This window comes from Procambarus clarkii, chromosome 84 (assembly GCF_040958095.1).
Source record: "Procambarus clarkii isolate CNS0578487 chromosome 84, FALCON_Pclarkii_2.0, whole genome shotgun sequence".
NCBI lineage: Eukaryota > Metazoa > Arthropoda > Malacostraca > Decapoda > Cambaridae > Procambarus > Procambarus clarkii.
The window spans coordinates 24323135-24349353 of record NC_091233.1 but is presented as its reverse complement, the minus strand read 5'-3'; the positions used below and the strand labels follow the sequence as shown (position 1 = coordinate 24349353).

Genomic DNA, 26219 nt, shown 5'->3' with positions numbered 1-26219 from the left:
TTCACCAGTCGGGTGATGACGTAGTGGCTGGGCCAGTTCACCGTGAGAATGGAGAAGAACAAACTAGTTGGAATACGAACGATTGCAGCCATGAGTAAGGACTGCAGACGTAGTTGTGAGGAGGAGGCAACGGCCAGGAGACCGACTCCAACCCTTCAAGAGGTTCTGGAGGAGCACGGAGCCTGCCGAGGGAAGCAGTACGGAGAAGACTCGTTTTTGGGTGTTGGTGGAGGTCCTGGGAAGAGCATCAGTGTGTGGGGGTGTTCCCAACAGCAAGTCGTGAGCCGGGACCAGGAGCTTCAATTCAACCCTCAACAGAGGACGAGTCCACATCATTAATGGTGGAAGTAGGTAATTAAGTTTTCCCTCCCATTCCCCATTAGTTAGCGATTAGCCAGAGTATCTTCTATGTCGTGAGCAGGGCTCACCAATGTCTATGATTCTAGTAAGACACAGTTGTGAAGGGAGATGCTATAGAGCTCTCACGAGATATATATATGGTGTGTGATTGCCCCTGTGGTTTGATGAAGAGATTACTATGACTAGGACATTTATATTACGTGTCATTTATATTATGAGTTTGTGCCAGATGATATATATATATATATATATATATATATATATATATATATATATATAATATATATATATAATATATATATATATATATATATTATATATATATATATATATATATATATATATATATATATATATATATATATATATATATATATATATATATATATATATATATATATATATAAGTAGTATAATCTGAGCCAGATAGGCGCACTTAACAAACAATGGGGGGTACTTATCAGACAATGGAATCAGAGGCGGGGAGCCAGATAGGCCCACTTATCGGACAAAAGGAATCAGAAGCGGGGTGACAGATAGACCCACCTCAAATTGTAGTCTACGGTGTGCCCCCACCACATTTCACTTACACTGTGTCATCTCCGTTTAAACACTACACTCATTATAAATATATAGGACTAATTAAGGATATATATATTCGAACAAGTCTGAATGGCCCCTCCCTTATATGGGAGTATTTAAGGAGTATTAAATTATAAATCCTCCCCCTCCCCCAAAGGTTAAAAAAAACATCAAATAATTTATTAAATGCTTTATTAGGTAAAAACTACAAAATGTATAAGTAATTATGTTAGTTAATAATTGTAGTTTACAGAGTGCTCTTGCCATATTTCACTTACTACAGCTCTACCCCTCCCCTCCCTATCCCACACCCCCATCCTCGTCTGAGTAGAATTGTGACGATTCCTCATCAGTGAAGAGTGGGGGAAGGTCTTGAGCCCCATCCCCCCCCTCTCTTGGGGGGGTGGGGTGAGTTGGGTGGACACCTTTTGGCTGAGTTTCCTCCTCTCTCTCATCGGAAGTGTTCTGGAAAGAGTTGGGGGAAATAATTTATAGTGATTAAAGGTTTTTTATATAATTATATATTTTATTAGAAAAATATTATATTTTTCTCTAAGAACAACTAGTACATACCTCTCCCCCTGCAGGAGCGGCCTTGTGTCCTCTACAGCAGGCGTCGTCAATTAGACTACGTAACAGCATCTTGTTTGGGGCAGACCCCCCACGTAGAATTACTACTCTACAAATGTGGACGGGTCCCAAGAACTGCACTGGAGAAAAACATAAGAGGTGAAATAGAGGATATACAAACTTTTTTATTGAGGGAAATAAAACATAAAATAAATCTATTAACAGAAAGATAGGGTAATACTAACCAGGTCCTTCAAGGACTTCAATCTTCCCCGCAGGTGTTTTTTGAGAGACACCTCCCATTTCGTAGGAGGAAGACAGTCTTCTGAGGGGGGTGGGGGGGGAGAGGGGTTTTTATAGGAGGCTACACCCTTGTTAGGTAGGTTGCCTAGCTAACAAAAATATTCTCTACACCACCTATAAGAACCAACCCCTATACCTCTACAAAATGTCCTAACACAATGATGTTTCATAGGAAAATATCGTCTTGCATAAGCAAGGGCTCGTTTATCATTTAATTTTAAAGTAATGCTTGAAAATACATTATGTAAGTAGTGTACTGTTGAAGGCAACCCCAGGTGGCTCACCCTATGAACGAACATGACGCAATACAGTCCACAGGCGAGAGTAAAATCACTCTGGAGTCTGTAGCGCATTCCAAACACCTTTCTTATTTTGTTAGTTTTAATAAATCCTTGAAAATGACTCCGCCCAGACTCAAAGGCTGTAATCATATCACGATATTGGAAGGTTAATTTTTCCATCTGCCAAATCTCTGTCTGGATCTCCTGAGATGAATACTCCTCATACCTTTTCACCGTTTCTCCAAATGACTTAAAAAACCGTTCTGGGGAGCACTCAACACAAGGCGGTCATAACAATCCCATAAGGCATATATCAATCTACTTTTGTGTTCGACAAACTTGTAGTAACGTTGAGTAGCAACCAAACGCTTCAATAGGGGAGATTTTTCTCCCTCCTCTACTGCCGCAGGGGGGTAGAAGCTCTCTCCATGGTGGATACACAACTGAATATAAAGTCGTTTAAGATGTGCTTCATATAGGTTTTTTTTCAATACGGTTCCCAATGGGGCCTCCTATGGATACCCCTACCCCCTTTTAACTGTGATCTGGCGCGAGAATTACGTATAAAGGATGGGTCTACACCAGCCACCTTCAGTAAAATCCTTACATCTGCCTTGTCACCCGTCCTAAATTGCCCCTTAGTAAAGGCTATAGTTTTAATTATATCTAAAATATTTAAATTTTGCACAGGCTTTAATAAATTCCCGCGACTATCCCATACCACCTGTTGACTGTTTTGTTCAAACATGTTCAATAATGTTTTGACGTGGGGAATTTCCCCTATTTTAAAATACACATTTATTAAGTTGTCCAGACTTGGGTTTTGGGGTGTGGTGGTGGTGGCTTTGTGGCAAGAGGGCCCAGCAAACAGCTACCCGCATCTCAGGCGGTAGAATGGAATGTATCCTTTTTTTTATTTGTTTTTTTTAAAGGGCGACGGTCGCACCTGTCCCGTGTTTTTTGTTGAAAGAAGCCGCGGCGGCGGGCACCTGCGCGGCGGCCGGCGCTGCGGGGGGGCGGGCAATATCTTTTAAAGTTTGTCTGACCAGTCCCCCCTGTCTGGTAGGGCTATATCGTTCAAAGGAGCTACCGTGGCAACACCGTCCACAAGTTGTTGTTGCTGGAGGGGGTGTGGGGGGAGTGTCCACTCCCCCCACGCCATCATCACCACCGCTAGAGTCACAGCCAAGGTGCTTACAGCCGCCACCAACATTATTAGCCGAATTGTCCCATTTGCTTTCGTTTTTAAAGAGAAGGACTTATTTCCACCTCTACCACTGGTGGAAGAGGGTGGAGCCACCTCATTAAGAGGCGATGGAGTACTCTCGTTTTTATTAAATAAATATTTTTCGGCAACGAGTCGTGGTACTAGGCAATATTCTTTCACCATTTTTTTCTCTTCTTACGTAATTACTTAATTAGAGAGGAAATTAACGATACAGCCAAAGGTAACAGAGCTGCCAATATAGCACCACCTCTCCTAGAGGTTAAAATGATTTTCTTTTTGTACAATGGAGTTTTCTTACGCGCCACAGAACGAATGTCTTTCTGATACCTCTGTAGTCCATTAATTATCTGAGGTTGAACTGGGATGTTTCGTTTCAGAAAATTGGCAAAAATTTCACAAATTGATTCAATTTCCTGTCGTTTTAAAGCCTTGATTGACGATGTCTTGAGCTATAATCCAGCAATTGCTGGAATCTGGGTACCCTCTCCACTTGACGAAATATTCTCTATGTCCTTTCGATGTCTTCCTAGACTGTAATATCGTTATGGGGAAATAGTCTGGAAGCGTTGTTTGAAATCAATTCTTGCTCATAAAACATACCACTGATCGGCTCGTTGGTTAAATCTTTGACTTTATAGGTTGGGATTGGTTGTGTTCTATCGATATGAGACACTTGAAATATTTCTTCTGTATTTTGGGGCCAAAAGCCCTTGTGAAATGTATTCCTTCGCTTTGCTAGTCGTACATACTGCCCAACCTGCAGTTGTGGACTGATGGAAGTTATGGGGTGGTCATTGTTTAAATACATGACCTTAAACTGTCTTCGTATATCTTCAATGTTTTGCAACTTATGGATGGCATGTGGAGTATTTTTTAGTATTCTGTGGAAAGTGTGGTTGTATACATTCACAACTTTTGGAAGGATGTGAATGTATTGTAAAGAATTAGCCTGGGTCATATAATGATACAGTTTATGTTTTAAAGTTTTGATGGCCCGCTCCACTATACTAGATTTCATTTCCGAAAATACACTATATAACTTAATATTTTTCTTATTCAGATAATTTTGAACAGTCCTGTTGTAAAATTCTCTACCTCGGTCGGTGAATATTCGTCTTACCCCGTGAAACTGAGAGGTTTCCTCTAACACCTTCTTTAGGGCAGCTACCACATCCGTTGAATTTTTTGTTTTTAAAGTTTGAGTCTGCATTAGGCGAGAATAAACATCGACACAAATCAAAATATATTTTACACCACTATTGTATTTTTGTAAACTACAAAAGTCTCCCAAATCACAGGCAATTATGGTGCGGGGTTTAGGAGCTAATATTTTTCGCCGAGGAAATCTAACTAAATTTCTTCTGTGTAATGTGTAAGATCGTTCCCCACGGAGAAATTCCCTCACATCTGCAATACTGATGCTGGTGTCTTTAAGTCTGGCAGCCTTATACAATTTTTGAATTGATCCTGTGAAACCACCCGGGGTAGAAATGTCATTGTAGATGGAGGTAAGAATTGACCGTTTCTGCGTCGTTAAAGGCATTTTTTTTTTTTTTTTTTTTTTTGTTCACATATGATAAACAATTTCACACTGGTCTTCATTGACAACCCCCGTTCGTAGTTGTAATGTCTCAGGAACTGTCAGATCAACCAATAAATAGCCATACTCTCTCTGGGATATTGCCCGTCGGTATATTTCGACGAAATTATTAATAGTTTTCCGCCCATATAACTGTCCACTTAAAATTTCAAGTTGGGTTATGTCTCTCTGCTTCATTAATATATAATGGGTACAATTCAGAGTTATTGTCCTAGCATATTTCCCCTGGGGAAACAAATTTTGACTAATTAGAATTACAGAAATATTATCGTGTCTGCCTCGGGTGAAGATATTGGCTATAATTGGACTCTGAATGGCTTCCAGGTATAAGTCATCAATTATATACAAAACTGACTCATTTGAAAAAGGATTCTTATACTCTAAAGGGTTAATCAGCCCTTGGGAGAGAGTAACCTTTTTTTGCAAATGGGGTTCTTTGAAATAGGATGATCAGTATTATTTGCAGTTGACACTATAATTTTTGAGAATTTCCCGTGGTATTTAACACATAAATTTACCACCAGGCTAGTTTTCCCAGAATTGCTAAATCCAGCTACAAATATTCTCGCCGGTTGATGAAAAATATTAAGTTGGTCGTCTGTGGCAGAAGTACACTCCTCCATATTTTCCTCATAAATGATCCAATTACCTGTGGGACAGCCACTTATATATATATATATATATATATATATATATATATATATATATATATATATATATATATATATTATATATATATATATATATATATATATATATATATATATATATATATATATATATATATATGAGAGTGGGTGAGTGTGAGTGAGAGTGTGAGTGTGAGTGTGAGTGAGTGTGTGTGTGAGTGTGTGTGTGTGTGTGTGTGTGTGTGTGTGTGTGTGTGTGTGTGTGTGTGTGTGTGTGTGTGTGTGTGTGTGAGTGTGTGTGTGTGAGTGTGTGTGTGTGTGTGTGTGTGTGTGTGCGAGAGTGAGGGTGTGAGCATGTATTCACCCCAAGGAGCGCCACCCTCCTCAGGACAAAGGCGCCCCTACCTGGGTTTTTTGGGGCTCCCATTGAGATGACCTCCAGACGAGAGAAAAAAAGTTCTCTATAGCAAGTCTAATCCTTCTCTTTCACACAGGAGCTGAGAGATGTTGCATGTATTGTGTATTCACCCTCCAAGGGGTACCACCCTCCTCAGACCATAAACAGCCTACCTGGGTTTTTTTTGCTCAACTCCCTTAGAGATGACCGCCAGACGAGAAAAAAGTTCCCCATAGCAACCCTAACCCTTCTCTTTTACACGATGGCGGGAGGGTTGTGAGGTATTGTATGTGGCAACACCGCCCCCCCAACTTGATCATCAAATATAAGGACACCACACGCCCCTCCTTCAGTTAGTTAGTATACATACAGTTTGTGTTGAAACCTTCCACTCCCCATCCCCGTCTAGACTAACATGTAAGTAAATTAATATCTGTTTCATATTTGGGGATATATATATAAATATATATATATATATATATATATATATATATATATATATATATATATATATATTTATATATATATATATATATATATATATATATATATATATATATATATATATATATATATATATATATATATATAGAGAGAGTAGGGGTGTTGCAAGTATTCTTGTTCAACATTTCTCTTGTTAGAGTAATGTCATGGGCTTGTCTCATGTGATTCCTAGGGGCACCAGATTGAAGATGGCATGTCAAACGCCTCGTCAGCTTGGTCGACGTCATACCTATGTACTTACATTGAAGGTTACATCCTTCGTGGGGGCAAGTGTACATGTATACAACGCTTGACTGCTGTAGAGGGTTCTCCGTCGGCTTCGGGCTGTTTTTGATAAGGAGTTCGGAAGTCTTCTTGGTTTTGTAGAATATTATCAGGTTTATGTTTTGGTTAGGAGTAGTGCTTTTTACTCCTTTACGGATTATTTCTTTCATTATTCTTTCCTTTTTTATATGTTCACTGTGCATGGTTGATTTGTAATATAATTTTATTGGGGGTGTTGTGGTTTCTGTTCTAGGTTCAATACCTCACGTTGGTATAATTCAGAACCTAGAACAGAAACCACAACACCCCCAATAAAATTATATTACAAATCAACCATGCAGAGAGAGGGAGAATATATATATATATATATATATATATATATATATATATATATATATATATATATATATATATATATATATATATATATATATATATATATATATAAATATATATAAGAGAAAGAGGGGTGTTTTGAGTGGGAGAGAATATATAATTATTTATTTTATATATTTTTTTTTTCCTAGGAGTGGGGGATAATGTCACTCCCAGGTGATATTTGCAACATTTGTGGTTGGAGCTCATCACCACAATTCGTGCATACAACTTATTGCTGCCTCCGCTGTGGGGAAGCTGTGTGTGTTCAATCTAGTGGAGTTCACAGGAGAACCTGTGGTGGAGGTAAGCCCTTATTTATTTATTTATTCGTATTTATTTCAAATGAGAAATATTGAGATGGTTTCCCCTATCTTCATGGGGGTGTGGGGGCTGTGTGAGTGAGAGTGTGTATATTTATGAGTTATTTCCTTGTTAGGAGGTAAACATCACCGGCCTACCGGAGAGAGTGGTTTTGTATGCCTCATATGTGGTAGCGTCACCTCGAAGCCTCACCCCACTTTCACCTGCAGCAGTTGTGGGGTCACTTTGTGTGAGCACTTGACCTCTGAACATCTACAATCATGTCCCCAAGGTGAGTGAATAAACCCTCTCTCCAGTTTTATTATCTTAAGAAGCTTTCTTGAGGCGTTATGTCATGGGGTTTAGTAGAGTGTGATGGGTGTTGCCTTTTATTATTAATATTATTAATATTGTTATTATTATTATTATTATTATTATTATTATTATAATTATTATAATTATTATAATTATTTTTCAGGGGTGCTTCAGAGGCAGGTAAAGACATCTCAGGGGCAGGTAGGAGAGGAACTTCACCCCAAAGCCCAACGTAACAATAGCCCCTTAGGTGGTGGCGGGGGTAGACAGCCCTTTGAAAATGGGGGGGAGGAAGAGATGAGTGATGATGGTGATGGTGGTGATGATGATGGTGGTGATGATGATGGTGGTGGTGGTGGTGACATCCCTCAGGCAGGTCCTAGTGGTCTTAGACCCCATGACAACAATCGAGATAGAGATGGAAATTCCTCAGAAGGGGAGGATGTTATAGACATCCCTCACTTAATTAATAGGGTGGGGGCCCTGGGCGATCTCTTTACTAGAATGGAATATTCCATCCCCCCAGCCTTTGCCACAGATCCTGTAGGTCTTCTAAGCAACTTTAGAGAACTATTCTCTAACGAAATAGAGAATTACATGAATTCTCTGGGGGGTCATGGCAATTTTACTTCATCATTCAAAATCCTCCTTGAAGTGAAGGTTACACTTTTAAAGCAACGTCTCACAGAAGATGATGACTATAGGGAACACTTCATAACGACACCTGCTAGGCTGGTAACTCTTGAGGAGGTGGGTGATCTTATTGATAGTTGGGTGGGTTATATGATTACACGTCTGGAGGATCTCCTTTCAGAATTAGAGGGGAGTGGTTTTATATTATTTAATGTTGATTTCCTCAAAATCGTTATCTGTAATGGTAGTGTAAGGTCAGTTTTGGGGGATTATGTCCCTTATCCCCCCTTTTTAAGGGGCCGACACGAGGTCTTCAACCCAAACCCAAATGGTAACAATGGAACATGCATTATTCAATGCATTGCCGCTTTTCGGGCGTCACAACAAGGATGGAAATGGAAACGTATAGGAAGACTTGTAGAGTCTCACTCTAGGGTTAGGAAAATGGACAAATACGAGCAATTATCTTTCCCTCTCTCATGGGAGGATATCTCTAAATTGGAAAATAGGAATAAACTCTCTATTTTTTTGTATTCAATTCACAAACATACAGACGGTGCCTATCACGTCTCTCTTTGTCGTCGTGGTAGCAGACAGTACTCAGACATAGTTCCATTATTATTATTGGGGGAGTCTCATGTAAGTCTTATTAAAGACTTAAATAAATTTTTACGGAACTTTACCCGCAGCCACAGGCGAAAGACAGTCTTCTGTAGAAGCTGTCTTTCTGAATATCAAAATTCTAGTGAGCTGTCTCACCATTCTGTTTCCTGCGACATCACGCAGAAAATGATTTATCCCCAGGAGGGGGACACCCTTCATTTTAAAAATACAGGGAAAGGTTACCCCCCTTCCCATGTAGCTTATTTCGATTTCGAGAGTGTCCTAAGCACTAAGGATTGTCTAGGTTCTGTTACAGCCATACATAGGCCTATAGCATACAGCTATATAATTGTTGATAGGAACCACTCCGTCATTGATAAATTTACTTATTTTGGGGGGGACAGCGTCACTCATTTCATGGAGCGAGTTGCCACCAAATGGGAAATAATCAGATCCACCCTACCCAAATATGAAATAGACATGTCTCTTGAGGATATGGTTCATTTTAGGAGACAGACTCACTGTCAGTTTTGTGAGGCGGTATTTACACCCACCAATTTCAAGGTTCAACATCATGATCACCTTACGAAAAAACTCAATTATATTGGAGCTCTATGTAATTACTGCAACCTCCGCCACAAGAATGCTCTAGAGAGTTTAGTCCTAATTGCCCACAATATGTCTTATGACATGGGCTTAATTTTGAGGGAGTTTGCCATGGGTTCAAATATTAAGAGCAATATCCTCATGAGGCAGGGGACTAAATATCTTAAGGTAGAAATAGGCAACCTTAAATTTCTTGATTCACTGGCTTTTATTACGGGCAGTCTTTCGTCCCTAGCAAAAACCCACATTGATTCAGGCAGCCCCTTAACATTTATACACTCAATGATAGAAGGTTTACCCGAAGAGAGTCACCACCTACTCTTAAAGGGTAAGCAGTTTTTCCCTTATGAATATGCCACAAAAATCAGCTGCTTTAATGATGCAACACTCCCCCCTATTGAAATGTTTTACAGCTTTCTAAACAAATCAGGTATAACTTTGGAAGAATATAGACATTCTAAATTAGTATGGGAGGCTACGGGATGTGAGTCATTAAAGGATTATCTCCTTGTTTATTTAAGGTGTGATGTCGGTTTACTGGCTGACATTTTTACTCACCATAGAGTAATTCTAAATGATATATTTTCCTTAGAGATGACTCACTACTGTAGCCTTCCCGGTTACTCCTATGATTGCTTCTTGAAAAGTAGCAAAATATCGTTGGAGTTAAGTGCAGATGTGACGTTGCACAATCTCATATCACAAAACATATGAGGGGGTTTTACAACTGCAGTTAGGAGTTATGCCAGAGCTAACAATCGCTATGTCAACCCATCTTTTAACCCCCAGGAGGATAGGTCTTCTTTCTTACTATACCTAGACTTCAACTCCCTTTACGGGAGTTGTATGACTAAGAAATTACCCTATGGTGGTCTAAGAAGGTTGTCATCTGATGAGATGAACTCCTTCATTAGCGAAGGGAAGATAATGACAGAACAGCCATTCTCTTCTAACAAAGGGTACTGGCTATTAATTGACACCAAACATGTGAGACCTGAAATAGCTAGACTAACAGACGATCTACCCCTTTGTTTACACCATAGGGGAATAAGTATGGAGGATATCTCACCATTTAGTAGGGGACTTCTGGAAACAAACAACATCACACACCTCCCCAAAAAAAACAACAAGTTGGTAGGGGATCATCTCCCAAAGAAACATTATTTCATATCTCTACACCTCTTACAGTTATTTATTGAGATAGGTCTTGAAGTAGGGGCTATTCATGCCATTTATGAGTTCCACCAGTCTGATTTTATGGCAGAATTTGTTAACACCAACGTTAACAATAGAAATGCTTCCACCAGTAACGATAGGAAAACACTCTTCAAATTACTGACGAACAGTGTTTTTGGTAAAACACTACTGAACCCAGCCCGTTATGCCATTGACACCAAACTAGTGACTTCAGCTAGGGTCTTTTTACGAGAGGTGAAGAATCCTCGCTTTAAACGTATGGTGCATTTAGGTGACAATAAATTATTGTCTGTCAGTTCCAGACCATTCATTAAAATTACTCATCCTAATTACATTGGGTTCCAGATTCTTGAGCTAGCAAAATACAGTTTGTACCATTTTTGGTACAGGGTACTTAAGAACCACTATTCAGATAGGGCAGCACTGATATACAGCGATACAGACAGTTTCATCTTCAGTTTAATGACTGAAGATGTCTTTAACGAGATGGGGAAAGAACCCCATAGATCATGGATCGATACCAGTAACTTCCCTGAAACTCACCCCTTGTATGATCCTTCTAAAAAGGGTGTTTTAGGTCTTTTAAAGTCAGAGGTTTCAGATAGACACATCCTTGAAGTTGTAGCTCTCAAGCCCAAAATGTATAGTTTGCTGTTGCACAACAATTCAAATTCCATTACCGCTAAGGGTATCCCCCGCACTGTGCAAAGATCTTTAACTCATAGTCATTTTAAAGAAACCCTTCACAACAATTCAGTAGTAAATACTTTTCAATACTACCAAATTAGGAATTTAGGAGGGCAAATGGTCACCACCCATAATACTAAGAGGGGTTTAAGTGCATTTGATGATAAACGCTATTACCTAAATAAATACAAAAGCCTAGGCTATGGCCATCCAGACATACCACCTGACCCCCACCCATCCACCTCAACCCAAGGGGTGACCGCTGGAAGTGAAAGTGATGACGTCATCGAGCCACACGGAGAGGAAGGGCGACACCCTTCCAGTGAGAGTGAACGCTATGACGACAGTAGCCCCCTAGGAGAGGAAGTAGAACCACAACACCTCTTTCTCCCTCTGGATGATGACTCATCGTCATCATCACCCCAGGAGGGGGAGGAAGACCCCACAACAGACCTGTGGGCACGGAGGAGGGGTCTAGTTAGACAATATTATGGGGGGGAATTAGATTACGACTACGTTTAAGCCACTATGTACTTTTGTTAATATATTGTATAAAACAAGTGTTATTTCTTTTCACCCACTTTTATTTTGAGTATATATATATCCTATATAGGTCCGGACATATATGCACATAGTCCTGGAGGGACCATTCAGACTTGTTAGAATATATATATATATCCTTAATTAGTCCTATATTTATATAATGAGTGTAGTGTTTAAACGGAGATACACAGTGTAAGTGAAATGTGGTGGGGCACACCGTAGACTACAATTTGAGGTGGGTCTATCTGTCACCCCGCCTCTGATTCCTTTGTCCGATAAGTGGGCCTATCTGGCTCCCCGCCTCTGATTCCATTGTCTGATAAGTACCCCCCATTGTTTGTTAAGTGCGCCTATCTGGCTCTAATCATACTACTTATATATATATATATATATATATATATATATATATATATATATATATATATATATATATATATATATATATATATATATATATATATACATATATATATATAAATGTACAATTTAGTAGTGTAAGACTGTGTGCCTAGAGTTACCTTTTATTATGAATATTGATGAAATGAACTATGTATACTGGAGTTATTAAATAACATTCATATGTCTAGTGGTTAACTGTGATTATGCCAGTGTTGTTATATACTGTGTACATGAAGAAATAATAGGCGCCTCACGCCAATAGTGTGAGTATAGTGAGACAGTGAGGAGAGTGAGTGGGCGTGACATCTCGCGAGTTGCCAAACGTTCGATAACCCTGCATGTGGAGCGTGGGAACGCGTGACAGCTGGGAGTATTGCCATTTCGAGGAGTGTTCCAGAATTGTGAAGAGGCGGAGAGAAGATTGCCCATTTATTCCTTTGACATGTTGTTGATGCAGAGTTGTGATTCTTTAATCTTTTAAGTAAACTACAAAACCACCGCCGTGTTTGTGTCAACCCTCCATTACCTTGTTGCTACTGAGAGTGAGTGATTTAAACATATACTTACCTGTTACCAAGTTGATTAGTGTTCTCTTGGGCCACTACTACTACTATATTACCACTATTCCACTGAGGTGTTACTGGACATGGGAAACACCAGTTGGTGACCTATAATGAGTGGTAGAGCCCTCTGTCGGGGTGGGCACATGATCAAGTGAGGTGCTCGTGTTCTCACTCGTCTTTAGGCTACGAGGCCGGCCGGAGACAGACTGAGAGACTCTCCTGGTGAACAGTGGCACCGTGAGGATTGAGTGAAGACCCGTGGGGCTGTAGTATGTAACGATTACCACTACTAATGGGTGGTGATTGGCTAGAGAGAGAGAGAGACCACGCACCCTGACACATGTAAGTACGCCCGATAATTTGGCACATTGGCGAGCAGAGAGTTCATTAGCCTCTGGAACGTTGCAGGGGCATTACACAATCCGAATGGTAACACTTGATACTCGAAGACACCATCGGGTGTTACGAACGCAGTTAGTTGCTTGGCACACTCGATGAGTGGGGTCTGATAATATCCCCCTTGAGAGACCGAATTTCGAGACGTTCGTGGCGTTTCCGATCTCGCTGATGCAGTCTTCTAGGAGGGGCACCGGATAGGCATCCACAATGGTCACCTTGTTGAGCTGCCGAAAAAGTTAGGTTAGGTTAGGTTAGGTAGGTTAGGTAGTCGAAAAACAATTAATTCATGAAAACTTGGCTTGGCCGATAGTTGGTGCATAATCGCCAGGAGCCATCTGGTTTGGGACCCAAAGGCAGAGCGAGCACCAAGAGCCCTGGCTCGGCCGGATGAGGCCGTGCTGGAGCAGAAAGTTGACTCATGATGGCCTTTTTTTCTGGACTCATCCAATAGAGTTGAAGCGAATGGGGTTGTAGTCTGTCAACTTGACATCAGGGTAGATGGCATCAGTCTGGGTCGGGACCTCCCCGAACAGACTGGAGAATTTGTCAAGTAACAACTGCACCTCTTCATGTTGGGCCACCTGCAAGTGGGACAGTCTCTCCTCCACAGCATTCACAGAACTAGAATTATTGAGAATGAGATTAGTTGGAATCCCAGAACAATCATCCCCTCCCTCACTGGAAAAGGAAACATTAGTTAGAGCGACTAGCCTGGGGCCCTGAAACTTCTTCAGATGGTTCAAGTGTACAAGCATCATCTGGTTACACTCATCAGAGTGCCTTACTTTATATGTGAGGACCATGGAGCCGTTCGGCCGAGCGGACAGCACGCTGGACTGTGATCCTGCGGTTCCGGGTTTGATCCTGGGTGCCAGCGAGAAACATTGGGCAGAGTTTCTTTCACCCTATACCCCTGTTACCTAGCAGTAAATAGGTACCTGGTTTTAGTCAGCTGTCACAGGCTGCTTCCTGGGGGTGGAGGCCTCCCATATTAACAGGGACTCGATGAAAAACGTAAGTGACCCCTTACTTGCTCTAGTTGCCCTTGGGAGGTGGTAATCTTTGGGGTGTATAAATACTCCAAAATTACCATCTCTTTTAAGGGTCTGAGCGTGGTGCAGTGGGTTAAAGGCGTACCTGTTATGCCAGTTGCTGGAAGGCTTCTGTGCTAGCTAGGGTTCGAGTCTCCTGATGGGAAAGTGAACGTCGTACTCGGCATGCTATGCAAGGCCCGATTTGCCTAATAAGCCAAGTTTTCCTTAAGTTATATATTTTCTCTAATTTTTTTCTTATGAAATGATAAAGCTACTGATGTCATTATGTATGAGGTCAATTTTTTTTTTATTGGAGTTAAAATTAACGTAGATATATGACCGAACCTAACCAACCCTACCCTCATAACCTAACATATCTTTATAGGTTAGGTTAGGTTAGGTAGCTGAAAAAGTTAGGTTAGGTTAGGTTAGGTAGGTTAGGTAGTCGAAAAACAATTAATTCATGAAAACTTGGCTTATTAGGCAAATCAGGCCTTGCATAGTAGGCTGAGAAGTGCGTTCTGGCTACTAGGTACGACATATATATTCATATACATATATATATATATATATATATATATATATATATATATATATATATATATATATATGTGACAATAATCTCCTTCAAGAGATTGAACCTGCTCTTCCCTCCACAATTACGTCGTTACAACTATATAAAACTACTATGGAAGAAATGTCCAACAACGACAACAACACCAGCAAGGTTTGCCAGAGAGCAAAACGTATGCAGCCAGGGACACCTGCTCAGACTCAAACCGCCAAACTACCTGTCTTACTGCCAGCTCCCCGCTGATTGGTCGCCGGTCTGGCTGCAACTGCACTCGCCCCCCCCATACTACTTGATGTCTGGGGCCGCCACGACCTCAGTCCTCAGAATATTCCGTGCTTTCACAGTTAACACTTCTCCCTGCTAGACGTAAGCTTTAGCGTACGTATACTGAGAGAGGTGATAGCTTAAAGCCAATATTCCAGCACCTTTCATATACTTGTATATTGCACTTCTTGTTATTTTGTCTTAACGTAACTTTTCATGGTGTCATTTAATTATTCTTATTATTTTGATTGATTGATTTTATTATACGAATTTGTTTGTCCATTTTATTCATGTTTTATTTCTTTAACGTAATTAAAATTCCATTGTTAAAATTTACTTGTGTTTTGTGTGTCTTCTCCTTACCTTACCACAGACGAAGTTCCAGATTTTCTATTTTTTTTTTAATACTATGTGACGAGGCCATACCCCTAGCTTTGAACAGCCGAACACCAACGCGTTACCGTCACATATTATATGGGGGCCTGTCCTAGGAGCTTCACTCAGGTACTGGTGCCAAGTGGTAATTTATGGTAAGCGTATTTAAATTTGTTAACGTAGCTTTACTATTTTTCATATTCAATTTCATTTTTTATAAGGTGCGGTGTATTGTGCATTACGAGAGTAACATATAGTGAAGGTGAGACAACTTTGGATTACGTGGTGACTGTAGGCCTCAGTCATACTCTTAATTGGTCATCTCTCCCTCCGTGTTATTACTCGTGTTTACCATCTTTGTCCCTTGGATATTTCTCATTTTGACAGATATTGGTACCCTGGTACTGTGGTCTGCCCCGGGTCAAGAGTACCCAATCTTCTGCAATCTGACTGTAGGAGGACAAAGAGGGCCATAGTTCCTCTAGCTCGAACTGTAGTTGCTGAATTGGGACCTCAGCAGCAGTTCTCGTCACCAGTTGACACCTCGCACCCCTACACGTCAGTCAGAGATGATGATACATACAACGGTAGGGAATTAGCTTACTTTTTCAGAGCACAAAAGTTCGCTAATTCTGCAAGTATCATATTAAATTCAGTAGGAAAAACTTGCTTTATGTCCTATAGAGACTTGGCAAGGTATGCCTACATCCTTGGACTACCAATTTTACTTTTGAGACAATTAACTGTTTCATTTATTTTCGAAACTCTGTTTCATTTGTTAGTAGGATTTTCTTGCCCTTATCCTCTTACATGAGTACCGGGTACCCTTGATTTAATTTAATCATTTAACATCTTTTACTTAACTTTAATTGTTAAAGATCTCACAGGATAGGTACCAGTTGCCACGTTGTCCTGTTTCTGACATTCACTATTGAATATTCGTGTACCTTTATTTGCTAATTTCACCATGTTTCGTCTCCAAGCTTTCTGTGCAAATCCAGCAGGTGAAATAGGGACTTTAAGTCGTGCCAAGAAGACTGAATTACAAACTCTTGCACATGAGTATCAACTAGAAGTTCCCTACCAAGCCAACAAAAATGACCTACACAACCTGTTGCTGGATTACTATTTAGAGCAAGGTAAGATAGACTCTGAAACTCATGAAACTTACTATATTGCAGAAAAAACTGATTTGGCAACGCTGAAACTCAAACTAGAGCTGGCCAAGATTGAAGAATGAACAGCTTCCATACGGAGGGAAGAACAAGAACGCGAAGCTGCCTTGAGGAGAGACGAACAAGAACGCGAAGCTGCCTTGAGGAGAGACGAATAAGAACGCGAAGTTGCCTTGAGGAGAGAAGAACACGAACGTGGACTCGCCCTCCACGAACGTGAGGTCGCATTACTCCATGAACGTGAACGAGTACAGCTTGAAACCAAACAACGCGAGTTGGAAATACAACGCGAACATGACAAGCAACAAGCGACTCTGGCTCTAGAGTGTCGTCAACGCGAAATCGCCTTGGAAACTTCACACTTCACTCAACGCCAGCAAGCTACTGCCAATCTTCCCGTCAGTTTTAATATATCACATGCAAGTAAGTTAATGCCATCCTTTGTAGAAGCAGAAGTTGATGTGTTCTTTACCACCTTTGAAACCCTTGCTAATCAACTCAGTTGGCCTGTCGACCAATGGGCCACACTTCTCAGAGTTCATCTTACAGGTAGAGCTGCAGTCACACTCAGTACTTTGGCGTCTGAGAATGACTACCACACTCTGAAACAAGCAGTGTTAGACGCCTACCTACTCTCCACAGAAAGTTATAGAAGGAAATTCCGTGACCACCTGAAGGCAAGTACCACTACCTTCCTCGAGTTTGCTAACACGAAACGGAGGTATTTCATGAAATGGCTGGAAGCAGCACATGTCTTTACTTTTACAGAACTCGTCAACCTGATGCTTGTTGAAGAATTCTTGAGACGTGTGCCGCCTCCTGTCCGCCTCTACTTAGCAGATAAAGAAGAAACCGACTACCTGAACTGTGCTAAGTCGGCTGACACTTACAGCCTCATCCACCGGCTGACACCCGAACCATCCTCCAGTAAGAAGTCGTGGTACAGTTACGAGAAAGTGAGCCCCGATCAAGCTGGTTCACAACTGTACTGCAAGTATTGTAGACTCACATACCATAGACAAGTGTGGTAAGTCTCAATACAAGGGAACCACTGACCAACAAAAACCCAAACCAACTCCTCCTAAGTCCGGTAAGCCTGTGATGAATGTTGGTGTTAATGTTAATGATCTTTCTCTTTTCAGTAACCACCTGTATACTGGAACTGTCTCTGCCAACGGTTCAAATCCGGAGGGACGTTTCAAATTGAAGATCTTGAGGGACACAGCGGCTCTTCAATCGATCATCTTGAAGTCGGCTGTACCCAACATCACCTACACCGGAGAAACTGTCTTCATCACTGACCTCACTGCTACCACTCCATACCCTCTCGCCAGAGTCCACCTGGATTGTCCCTACGTGAACGGGGAAGTCCAAGTCGCCGTCAGGGAAAAGCCTTTTCCCATGCCTGGAGTGCAACTTCTCCTAGGCAACGACTTGGCAGAAGACCTGCAACCGACCAACCTGATCGTCATGGACAAACCCCAGGTGTGTAACTCTGTGCCAAGTAACCCTATTCTAGAGTATGTTCCAGCAGAGGTTCAAGAGAGTGATGAAGTTTCTCCTCCGGTTCTCGTGACCACCCGTGCACAAGCCGCACGTCCACAGCCAGCTGACTCTACTGCTACCGCTGTCCCTCAAGACCCTCAGAAACTCCTCCCGCATCTGACCAAGTTGGAGTTCCGTAAGTTGCAGAGGGAAGATCTTACTTTAACACCATTGTTTTTCCAGGCTGAGACTCAACCCGACAGTATTCCTGGGTTCTTCCTAGAGAACGACTTGCTCTACCGCAGATATAGACCCAGTAAACTGAAGGAGGAGGACGATTGGGCCAACATCGAACAACTTGTGATTCCCACCAGCCTGCGGCCCACTATTCTACACCTGGCCCACGGAGCACTCTCCCACTACGGCTTCAACAAGACTTACCATGGAATTCGTCAAGACTACTACTGGCCAGGTATGGTAAATAACGTCAAACAGTACGTAAAACAGTGTCATACATGTCAGATGGCAGGCAAACCGAACATCTCCATTCCCAGAGCGCCACTGATTCCCATACAGGTGCCTGCGGAACCTTTCCACAGACTCATAATAGACTGTGTTGGTCCTTTACCTCGGACCAGTTCAGGTAACGCCTACATCCTAACCATCCTGTGTCCTACCACCAGATTTCCCATAGCAGTTCCAGTGAAGAACATCACGGCTGCTACGGTTATAAAACATCTATTGAAGATCTTCACTCAATACGGATTCCCCAGGGAGATTCAGAGCGACTGTGGTACCAACTTCACCAGTGATCTCTTCAAAAGGACACTGGAGGAGTTCAACATCAAACAGGTATTGTCCAGCCCCTATCATCCTGCTTCACAGGGTTCTCTTGAACGTAGTCATCAGACAATCAAAGCACTCTTGAAAAAGTTTTGTAGTGAAACCTCTAAGGATTGGGATAAGCAGATTGACCTTATAATGTGTATTTTCAGAAGTGTTACGAACCCGGATCCAGCGTCCGAGCCTGGAGCAGTGACAACCACGCCATCTGTGGGTCAGCTCCCGAAACCCCCGCCAAACGGACGACGACACCTAGTGAGGACAGCGTGTACTGGCCTCGAGGACCAGTTTCCAGTCTGGTTCAGCGCTCAACACCGCCGCTCCTGACCTCTGGTGAGGTGGTGCTCCGACGACAGCGCCATCTATTGGCTGGATACGTCAGGTGTTTGTGTCTGAGCCTGTAAGTGTGGTGTTTTAGTGTCCCTGTTATTGATGACGTGTCTGCTTACAGAGCCGACATGGGACCACTGTTTTGAAGGTGGAGTCAGTCTACCCGAGGCAGCCAGTCTCCATACTGTGAAGTTTGCTGCAGCTGTTGTGACGTCGTCCCCCCGGAAGAACACTGTGGTGTGTTAGCCTGCCAGTGGAGTAGCAGTGAAAGGATTTACCCGGGACCGACTGTTGGAGACGATAATCCACTGGGGTATTGAGGACAGGAGGGTGATTGGTGATATCACACGAGACTCCTGTCTAGGGCGTACCCCTTATATCGTTCGTGGAGTGGCCGTACCAGCCTTGGTGGCTCAGTACCTGCCAGCAGACCTGCTGGACGTGTGGTTGACGGCCTCCACGACGGTGCCCCCAGTGGACCTGTGTTTTGGCTGACCTGTGGCCAGGGTAGGCTCGGCATTCTCAGAAGACACGTCTTGAGGCCACGAAGAAAGCACCTCGGACTCAGCACCTAGCCTCGTGATCAAGAGTCTTCAGCAGAAGACTAGATTGTGCATGATCCCCTTGTAAAGTGTTAATACCCCTCCCCCTTGTGCACTCGTTAATTTTATATATTTAAATGGTGATGGTGAACATTATAATATTAAGTTCTTAACTTTCTTTCCCTACTCCCATTTAAGTTACTTGCGTCACGGATCTCATCCCTTGATAGCCACTACTGGCTTGGGAACGGATACATATATCTTCCTCTAACAACATCAGAGTGAGAACCCCGTTGCGTCCCGAGAGGCGTCGTAACAAGAAGTCTCCCCAATGAGTCCCTAGGAGTATCTCCTTATGAGATGCTCTACGGCCGTAAGTGCCGTACTCCCCTTAAGGCTTTCAAAGACTCTCTCCGAGATGCCACCTTCAGTGAGCATCAGAATGTGCCCCAGTTTCTTCAAAACCTTCAACACATTCTAGAGAGAGTCCACCGTTTTGCCCATGATAATCTATTGAAAGCCCAGGAGAGAATGAAGACTCATTACGACCAGACCAGCAAAGTAAGAAAATTCAAGCCGGGAGACTTCGTCCTTGCATATTTCCCTATCCCAGGTTCACCTTTCCAAAACAGGTTTTCAGGACCCTACCGCGTCAAAGAGTGCAGGAATAACAACAACTACGTAATAGAGACTCCAGATAGGCGGCGGAAGACCCAGCTGTGCCACGTCAACCTCCTGAAGCAATATAATGGTACTCCTCCCACTGTCCTAATTAACTATTCCACCTTCACAGAACCCTACATCCACAGTGTGACCTTCCCAGCTTCTCCTCCCGAAAGCACTGACAAGGAGTCAGCGCTTTCTAATTCCGAAATCCTTAATGATCTTCCCAAATACTTTCAGGATAATCATAGTGCACCTCTCGTCAAGATCTTCAGAGAACATAAAGAGTTGTTCCGAGATGACCCCCAAGAGTGTAATGTTACCCAGCACGACATCCAACTGCTCCCCGACACCCGACCGATTCGTCAACCCTTCTACCGAATCAGCCCGAGCAAGAAGGAAGTCATGCGTGCTGAGGTGCAGTACCTCTTGGATCATGGACTGGCTACACCTTGTGAGTCCCCCTGGGCCTCGCCTTGTATCTTGGTGCCCAAACCCCAAGGTAAGGTGCGGTTATGTACCGACTATGGTAAACTGAACAATGTAACTGTTAAGGATGCTTACCCCTTGCCAAGGATAGATGACATCCTTGATGCCATTGGTAGTGCCCAGTACTTGTCCCAAGTGGACTTGCTTAAGGGGTACTATCAAGTGTGTCTAACGGAGCGAGCTAAAGAGATATCTGCCTTCATCACTCCTTTTGGACTTTTCAGATATGAACGCCTTCCTTTCGGACTATGTAATGCCCCGGCCACCTTTCAGAGAGCTGTCAACCGTGTCATCCAGGGCTTGGATAACACATACGCCTACCTGGACGATATCGTCGTAGCCTCCAACACCTGGAGTGAACATCTGCTCCAGCTGCGACGTCTGTTCTCCAAGCTCCTGACAGCCGGCCTCACCATCAACCTGGGCAAGTCCACTTTCGCGAAAGGTAAAGTGCGTTATCTGGGTCATGTTATTGGGAGTGGCAGCATAGCTCCGTTAGACTCACACACTCAAGCTATCCAACAGTATCCACAGCCTACCACCAGGAAGCAGCTCCTGCGCTTCCTTGGTCTTGCCTCCTACTACCGTAGGTTTGTGAGGAATTTCAGTACAGTCGCCACACCTCTAATTCTATTAACCAGTCCCAAGCAACGGTATAATTGGACCATGCAGCAAACCGTTGCTTTCGAACAACTCAAATTCCTCCTCTGTTCTAACCCCATTCTCGCCTCTCCAGATATCACCAAGCCTTTCGTCCTTCATGTCGACGCCAGTGGTACCGGCGTTGGTGGTGTCCTGATGCAACAACGAGGCGAGGAGGTTCTACCTGTCAGCTACAAACTGAAACCACACCAGAGGAACTACAGCACTATTGAAAAGGAGCTACTATCCATCGTCCTGAACCCCCAACACTTCGCTCCGTACCTACAAGGCGCCAGGTCTACCACCATCTTCTCAGACCACAACCCTCTCCGCTTCCTACATCAAGCCCAATTCACCAACCAGCGTCTTCTACGATGGGCTCTGTATTTACAAGATTTCAACCTGGAGATCCGCTATATCAAGGGTTCTGACAACACCATAGCCGATGCCCTCTCCAGAGTTTATGAAGTAGAAGCGACTCCATCCATTACTCCACCACATAACGACGTACTTCTTCCAGAACTGCAGGCTTCGGGGGAGAGTTGTGACAATAATCTCCTTCAAGAGATTGAACCTGCTTTTCCCTCCACAATTACGTCATTACAACTATATAAAACTACTATGGAAGAAATGTCCAACAACGACAACAACACCAGCAAGGTTTGCCAGAGAGCAAAACGTATGCAGCCAGGGACACCTGCTCAGACTCAAACCGCCAAACTACCTGTCTTACTGCCAGCTCCCCGCTGATTGGTCGCCGGTCTGGCTGCAACTGCACTCGCCCCCCCCATACTACTTGATGTCTGGGGCCGCCACGACCTCAGTCCTCAGAATATTCTGTGCTTTCACAGTTAACACTTCTCCCTGCTAGACGTAAGCTTTAGCGTACGTATACTGAGAGAGGTGATAGCTTCAAGCCAATATTCCAGCACCTTTCATATACTTGTATATTGCACTTCTTGTTGTTTTGTCTTAACGTAACTTTTCATGGTGTCATTTAATTATTCTTATTATTTTGATTGATTGATTTTATTATACGAATTTGTTTGTCCATTTTATTCATGTTTTATTTCTTTAACGTAATTAAAATTCCATTGTTAAAATTTACTTGTGTTTTGTGTGTCATCTCCTTACCTTACCACAGACGAAGTTCCAGATTTTCTATTTTTTTTTTAATACTATGTGACGAGGCCATACCCCTAGCTTTGAACAGCCGAACACCAATGCGTTACCGTCACAATATATATATATATATATATATATATATATATATATATATATATATATATATATATATATATATATATATATATATATAGTTATATATATATAACTGAAAACTCACACCCCAGAAGTGACTCGAACCCATACTCCCAGAAGCAACGCAACTGGTATGTACAAGACGCCTTAATCCACTTGACCATCACGACCGGACTAATGAGGTGATAGCCGAGGCTATTTGAACCACCCCACCGCCGGCACTCGGATAGTTATCTTGGGCATAGCATTTTACCAAATCACCTCATTCTTAGGGGCACACGTGAGGAACACAAATGCGAACAAGCCAGAAATGGATTAAGGCGTCTTGTACATACCAGTTGCGTTGCTTCTGGGAGTATGGGTTCGAGTCACTTCTGGGGTGTGAGTTTTCAGTTGCATATTGTCCAGGGGACCATTCTGGCTTGTTCGCATATATATATATATATATATATATATATATATATATATATATATATATATATATATATATATATATATATATATATATATATTGGTGTATACTGGCAGCAGGTTTTCTTTCAAACATGTTTCATTGAATATGACCGCATATTCTGTATTTATTATTTTCTGGTTTAGGGCTTCTATCCCTCTAACTATTTTCTTAGCATCAGGGCTTAATTGGAATAGGAGTTCTCCAAAACTCATTTTCGTACTTTTAAGGTGAAGAAAAGAAGTCATTTACTATAGAGTGTATTACACTTATTTGTATAATTTGCACGACGTTTCGAACCTCCATGGTTCATTCTCAAGTGAATGAGAATTCTCAAGTAAGAAACAATCTTACAATACTAGTTGATTTTATACCCGCATTAGGTCAGGTGATAATACAATGAAGGTGAAAAACATGGGGGGATACATAAGGGATAAACATAGGGGCTGCAGAAGGCTTATTGGCCCATACGAGGCATCTCCTATCTAAACACAAAGATTAATCCAGTGTAATTGGCCTGTTATGTTGGACATTGTCTTCTGTGTTGGCATCGATATGTTCTTGTCTTGTCCTTACTCTCATGGTGGGTAGAGTAAATAGTTCCGTGATTTGGGTGTTCATGGTAGGTCGCTCTATTCTTATGTGAATTGCCTCAAGAATTTGTAATCTTCTTGAATCTTGGGTTTTATCTATTATGCAAGTATTCTTGTTCAACATTTCTCTTGTTAGAGTAATGTCATGGGCTTGTCTCATGTGAATCCTAGGGGCACCAGATTGAAGATGGCATGTCAAACGCCTCGTCAGCTTGGTCGACGTCATACCTATGTACTTACATTGAAGGTTACATCCTTCGTGGGGGCAAGTGTACATGTATACAACGCTTGACTGCTGTAGAGGGTTCTCCGTCGGCTTCGGGCTGTTTTTGATAAGGAGTTCGGAAGTCTTCTTGGTTTTGTAGAATATTATCAGGTTTATGTTTTGGTTAGGAGTAGTGCTTTACTACTTTACTGAGTCGTACCTCATTATGTATGAGGTCAATTTTTTTTTATTGGAGTTAAAATTAACGTAGTTATATGACCGAACCTAACCAACCCTGCCTAACCTAACCTAACCTAACCTATCTTTATAGGTTAGGTTAGGTTAGGTAACCGAAAAAGTTAGGTTAGGTTAGGTAACCGAAAAAGTTAGGTTAGGTTAGGTAACCGAAAAAGTTAGGTTAGGTTAGGTTAGGTAGGTTAGGTAGCCGAAAAACAATTAATTCATGAAAACTTGGCTTATTATGGCTACATAGACACTTCGTTCTGAGTAGCTAAATCTGAAACAACAACATGTATAAATTAAGTCTCTGAAAATGTAATACGAATTACGAAACGCGTTCAGGCGTCAGAGAATTACTCACATCAGCAATACAGCTGACTATATTTATTGAGACTGATGCTAAAATACTCAGTTTTCTAAATTAAATAGAATTTAGCTAGGTTATAAACTTAGTTATCATGATAGAATTGCCTAAAATACCCGTCCAACCAGGACTACGCCTTAGTCCAAATTTAATTTGCATAAATGCAGATTTTTCCTCGTTCGACGTTGAGGTGTCCTTATGAGTCTCCAGTGATGAGTTAGTGTCTACTAAATCAACCAAGTACACGTCACAGCGACCGTAGTCTTTGATCTCACTGTAATCTCCTCGATTGGAAACCTCCTCGATGGAGGAGACTTGGAATCTCCTCGATTTCAAAGAATTAAAGAATAATACATTAATCATTAAGTAGATGCACCCGTGATGACAGATCAACGGCTTAGTGTCCATACCTGTCACACAGATCCGGGACATCCATCATGTACGTACCAACGTGCTGAGTTTCTAACATGTAAGAAGTTTATAACTTCAGTGGGGAGAATCAGGTACGTCAGTACGGAATCATAAACTACGACCCATGTTTTCTCTCCCAGTGAGTTATGTCGGAAATTTCCGACACCCCAGATACTAATCTAACTAACCATACCAACAGAAGTTCTAGAACATGCTATGGAAGATTGCATCAACCGCCACATGTGCGCAATGACTATTCCTTTGCCCGGCACTTGATAGAAACTCCGTCGTCAATCTGCTTTGATTATCTTAGAGTTTAATTAATGTTCATAGTAATCGACAACAATAAATTTGCATATAAATTAGCTTTTACCTCCTTTCATTTTAAATTGTACCGAAAATGTGTGCCGTGATTATCACCTGATGAGAAAGGGTGTGCACCGCGTCACGCAGTTGTTGCCGAGCACCTGGCGAGGGAGGCGAACGCATCACCGCACTCTCCATATAGACGCCATATTTGTGCTTATAGCCACAGAATTTTCTCATTCATAGGAGCAGAATTGTGTCGTTGAAGGATTACCACATATCAAGCTGTCGCTTTCTCCAAGGACGTCTCCCGGTTGTATTTCCTTGTTACAAACTCTTGACATTGAAATTTCAACCGGGTTAGGAGTCACAATTAATAACAAACCCCAGTAAGCCTCTTTCATTTTCATTAGGTATCATTTCCTGTGTAATAATACTAATATAGTAAGCTGTTGCAGTTGGTACATTGTATTACCCCGGCAGATCTACGTTGGTGACGTAAGAGAGGGATCTACCGGTTCCTACACGTTGGAGTTCAGGGCATGAGTACAGGATGCAGTGAAGATGGAGTCAACATTTACTGCATAACCCACCTGATGACTGCTCTCGTGTTAGTGCTGGGCTAGGAGGAA

The 26219-nt window shown here is 42.1% G+C and overlaps 2 long non-coding RNA genes across 2 annotated transcripts; one reads left to right on the top strand and one right to left on the bottom strand.

Annotated features, from left to right (window-relative positions):
* Positions 1 to 1071: 1071 nt before the first annotated feature.
* On the bottom strand, positions 1072 to 1833 carry LOC138358515 (uncharacterized). The gene is made up of 3 exons (XR_011225438.1): positions 1758 to 1833; positions 1516 to 1652; positions 1072 to 1407 (listed from the first exon to the last, which is right to left on the bottom strand). It is a non-coding gene; the product is annotated as an uncharacterized lncRNA (long non-coding RNA).
* Positions 1834 to 7249: 5416 nt separating this feature from the next.
* Positions 7250 to 8008, top strand: LOC123752343 (uncharacterized). Its single transcript, XR_006772186.2, has 3 exons — positions 7250 to 7399; positions 7533 to 7688; positions 7875 to 8008. It is a non-coding gene; the product is annotated as an uncharacterized lncRNA (long non-coding RNA).
* Positions 8009 to 26219: the final 18211 nt, after the last annotated feature.